The sequence below is a fragment of the Cariama cristata genome, unplaced genomic scaffold (genome assembly GCF_000690535.1).
Source record: "Cariama cristata isolate BGI_N322 unplaced genomic scaffold, ASM69053v1 scaffold8088, whole genome shotgun sequence".
Lineage (NCBI taxonomy): Eukaryota > Metazoa > Chordata > Aves > Cariamiformes > Cariamidae > Cariama > Cariama cristata.
In genome coordinates this window covers 59023-64367 of record NW_009629388.1, presented here as the reverse complement: position 1 = coordinate 64367, position 5345 = coordinate 59023, and positions in this window count along the sequence as shown.

Here is a 5345-nt window from a genome sequence, read left to right as displayed (position 1 = left end):
AGAGGACTTTACCTGCTACTTACTATTTCTTTAAGCAGTAGAAACATTGCAAAAATATCATAATTGTGCTCTTTTCCCTGCCACAGGTGAAGAGAAACTAGGTTTTGCTTTGTGTTTACAGGCGTAAGGAGAGAGCTCAAGGTTGCCTAATCTTCAGTCTCTTTTCAAGGCAGTGTTATACTTCACTAGGGATTTTTCATATGCACTCTGCAGGAGACAGCACTGACTACTGAGCACAGAGACATCCTGTTGACTCCCTCACACACTCGGGATGAAAAAAATCATGCAATTGAAAGACATAAAGAGAAATAAAGATAGACTGGACTACTGTGGCATCAGTACTGGCTTTGCCATATGCCATGGTTCGGTGGCTGCTTTCCACCACCCATTTGAAGAGGTCAGGAGAACTGTGTGGTATTTTCAAAACTGATGTTCTCCAGTGAACTCCTGCCGTCTTCCTGAGCATCCCCTCACACCCAGCACCTCACTTGGGCTCTCAGCTTCCATACCGATGCAGCGGTCTCAGAAAAAAAACTTTCTCTCTCTGTGTACATGTGTATGCACACACACATTTTACAAGATCTTCCACACCAGTTTCTTGAGCTTTGGAGCCTGACTCCCTAAAACATTTGTGTTTGCAACACCATCAAAGGGTAACACTGATTTGGAAAATCCACCTAACTGCCTTGCTATATCTTAGGGGCCTTCTATCACTTTTGAAGATGTAATCTATATCCCTAATTTACTTTAGTGCTTTTGAAAATGAAATACTAAAGAATGTGACATTCTAAAGAAGAGACAGTCTAAACTTTAAGGATGAAAAATGTCCTTTAAGGCTGTAATGTATTTTACCATTACTGCTTGGGGAATGATAATACTAAGAATGATAGAGAGCAACTTGACAGGATCCATTAAGGCAGAGACAGCTTGTGTATGCTATTATGCATAAGGCTCTGCACAAGTCTGCCTATGCAGAGCAAACTGTTCTGGTTTTTACTAACAGTGATTTATGAGTTTGGGTTTTTTTCTGTTCTAAGAGATGCATCTAAAAAGCACAAGGCTAAGAGCGTTCATACAAAGATGCCCTGTTGAACACAGCAAGAGACACAACATTGTACAGCATGACTCTAATAACAAAGGCCCTGATCCTGTACTGCTGAGTTAGTGGCAGGCTTGTCAGCGTGCAGAAGACCAAAACCCACAGACAACACACATTCACTCTTTGATAAGCAAAATTTTTTAGGCTTCACTACAAGCGATTTTTTTCAATCTGACACCAACTAAATGGTATGGGAAAGGAAATGCAGCAGATACATGGCAGGATTGCACAGATCTCCTGGACTCAGTCACTGCTGAGACTGCAGTTCAACAAAACAAAAGGCTGCAACGTTGTCTTGCAGTAAAATGCAATTATCCTGCAAGGATCTCATCTCCCTGGTTGTCTTGTAACTTTGATACAACTCATAATGAACAGGGAAGACTCCACTCTCAGGCCGTTGCTTGGCTTCAATGTGCATGTTCAAAGTCCTTGTGAAAGACAGCTACTATAGCCATTAGGATACTTAAGTCTGCATAAAGTTAAAATGCAGGTATAAAACTTATCACTTTTTACAAAATGCATCAAAATATATTGCATTTTGAGGCCAAATTCCAATTCCCTTGTGATTTGCTGCCTAGCTTCTTGGAAACTCCTACCTTAGACACACTTTAGCTTCTTTGACTTTTAGTTAATATTTGGCTGCTTACCTATGAAGGTATTTTTCATGTTTCTACATAAAATCAGTGTCACACTAAAATACTGGTACTCCTCATGCTGTTACTTCACTGTATACAATTCATTTTATTATTAATTGATGATTTTATTAGGTGAGATATCATTCTCCAAAGGCAGCAGTATTAGATGAGTATGCAGCAGGAAACCTCTTTTATCACCCCCAAATTTACAGATAACCACAGTTCAGTTATCTTTGGGGTTGCACTTCCTTGACAGGATAGTAATAGAAAAAATTACTTTTTGAAAAGTTTCTATATACACCACAAAAGCTATTCTGCCATTTTAAACATGTTTCTTTTCATAATAGGAAGAGAATACACATGTATTTGCAAACAGATTGTGTCTGTGTGGAGCGTGAGCGAACAGGTGGAAGAGAGGGGATGCAACACTTCAGTACAGAGATAATATCAAGTTTTTTACCGGCTCGAATCACATTCCCCATACCTATAATACTACAGCCACAACCACTGTATACAAAAGTCATACAAAAGTACTACAGATATTGAAGTGTAGCCAATGCATTTAATCAACTTCAGGGAAAGATGAAGTTGAGTTTCCAATGACTTTCCAGTACGTTCTGTTGTATTTGTTCACTCTTCAACAGTGACTTTTTAGGATGGTCACAGTTTCAGAAAAAGATGACATACAAAGCTGCATGGCTGTTCTTTGTAAAATATTACGGTAATCAGTACAGCTTGAAAATTCTTTTCTATTGTCTTATCTGAAAATGGGAGGAACAGGTATTGCAGCTTATATACGTATGAGAGAAAAGAAGCAGCAAAAAGAGACAAACATGAGCAAGACAGCACGGTGTACAACACCTCCCATTAATGCTGTCAGCATTACAAAATGCAAGCCAAAGAGCATATTATCAACATTATCAGAAGCAAGCTTGCATTAATATGTTTAAGCAGACAGAGGGCATTACTTTATTAAGATGTAATGTTATATTTTCCTTTCCGCTCCGCATTGGCTTTGGGGTTTGATTGGTTGTTTCTGTTTGGCTGGTAGATTTTGTGTTTGTTAATATTAGAATGGCCATTTTCCTGTCAATAAACAGAAAACTGAGGAAAAGACAGATTATCAAAAATGTCCACTAGATCATGAGAAAGGTTACAAAACTTCTGAGGTGACTAAGGCCGCAGTAAGAAAAAAAAAAACAAACCAGAATTGATAGTGCTGCCTGTTAATAACTACAGAAGTTTTACACCATCTGTTAATTTCCCCTTCGTCAGCTGCACAAGGGAACCACATGAAAGACACCATAATAAACAGAGGTATTTTTTTCCCTCTTGGAGAGATCATGTCTCCAGAACCTGTGGCATATATGTTCACTTACACTCAAGCTGTTAATATATACAAGTGAGAAGAGAACCAGTATTTTTATCAATGTGGTATAGCAGCTGAGACAGACAACACAACCTCCGCAGAAGGACATATCCGTATGTTACACAATAATGAATGCCAGAAAAATAATACAGTGTTGGGGCTTCTTTTGGAGACCTCTATTCAAAGGCATTTTAACTAGAGGTCAAAAAAGCATTGGCCATAAAGACTCTGCAAAAACTGACATAGCATGAGATCTTAGAAAAAAAACATTTGTAAAGTACACGTTCTACGTTAATCCCCAGACCTGCTTCTATTATCCAGCTAGGACATGCACTACCTCCTGCCAAAGCCCTGCTATGCATATACTATATTTCTTGATCTTTTCTGTTGCCTAGTAAAGGTTTTTGAATTTGCTGCCAATTCAACTCCTGAAGAACAGATGGGAATAAAAAGCATCTTATCTCCTAGCATACTATTCCATATCATGATTTCTACTATTTTCAAGCTGTACAATCTCTCAAGCTGTATGACATGCCTTTTTCCTTTCAGACAGTGTTTCAGATACACACAGAATCCTAATATCCCTTGTGCATATTCCTGTATGTAAGGTTTGAAGCTGTGATAGAGAAAGGAACCCTCTGCTCTCATCTGTTTTCATCTCATTCTTTCAGCATCAGGAGGAAGAATTGCCAAAAAGCTGTTTTATAGGTTTCTCATCCAAAACTTCAGACTGAGATGCTAACAGGGAAGGCATTTTTGGCACTCTGTGGGTGAGCATTGGAAGTATTTCCTGCAGCATTCTGATCAGAGGTGCAGTTTTCTGTCCTGAATTCACCCAGTGACATCTTAAAAGTCAGCTGCTCATTTCTAATGCTGAGGTCTCAAATCAAAAAGATGGCAAGTAGCAGTAGATATCATACACTTTTTATCAAGAATTCTTATTCTGGCTTGTGTCACATTTTTGTAATAAATTTGGGAAATGTGGGTTAAATTAACCTACTGTAAAGTATGACCATAAAGGAACAACATAGTTATCAGTAAGCCTCTAATAAACCACAAAGAGGAATCAAGCAACATTCTTCAAAAGTTTACTTTAAAATATCAAAATATATTTGTATTTCATTGTCTAAGTCAGTAAGGAAAAGTATTACATTTACAGGTAACTCCTGTCAGCTTAAAAAAGGAAAGCAAAATAAGAATAAAAAATTGCTCACCATACAGCATGGTGGTATGAAATAAACAGGATGGAGCACCAAGGACTAATGCGCAATATCACACACACAGTTATACATTATAGGTAGGAATAATGGCATAGACATACAAGTTTCAGAATAACAGCTCAGGCAGCAGATCTTCAAAACACAGGGCTGGGAATTATAAAACTATACAAACTGACTATGAGTCAAGAAAATCAAGCCAAATAGGAAAATCGCATAAAGTAATCTTCCCACTCTGCTCAGATGTAATAAAGCCTCGGCTAGAATACTGTGCCAAGCCTTGGCCATCATGCGTCCAGAGATATAAGGGTCAGTTGGAGAGTACCAAGAAAGAGAAAAATCAGGAAGATTATTCTAGTCAGTTATTACTTAAACAATCAGTATGAACAAGCAGAAGTGTAGAGAAAACAAACTGTGAGGAAAACAATTTAAAAAATAGTTGTTTATGCTACAGAACAGACAACTGAAGAGACGTATTATGTACAGATTATATCATTTGTAACGAAGAGTCACTGAAAAGAGGACAGAACAGTTCATGTCTAGTGGAGACAGAATACTGAGAGTTAGGTCTCTTCTCCTTGGAGAAGGGAATGCTCATGGGGGACCTCATCATAGTATTCCAGTACTTAAAGCGTGGCTACAAAGAGAACAGAGGCTCTCTCTTCACAAGAAGCCACATGGAGAAGACAAGGGGCAGTGGGGTACAAGTTGCACCGGGAGAGGTTTCATCTCGATGCAAGAAACAACTTTTTTACAGTGAGAACAATCAATTACAGGAACAACCTCCCCAGGGATGTGGTAGAGTTCCCATCACTGGGTGTTTTCAAGGTGCAAATGGCCAGGGTGCTAGATAATCTCATCTAGGCTCCCTTTCCCATGAAAGGTTGGACCAGATGGCTTTTACAAGGTCCCTTCCAACCTGGGCCATTCTCCAAGTCTTCAGCTTCTCTGCTTATACCACTGGCAATACAGGTAAGGAGTGACATATCTAAACACTGGTGTTGACACTGGTCTGTTGATAATTA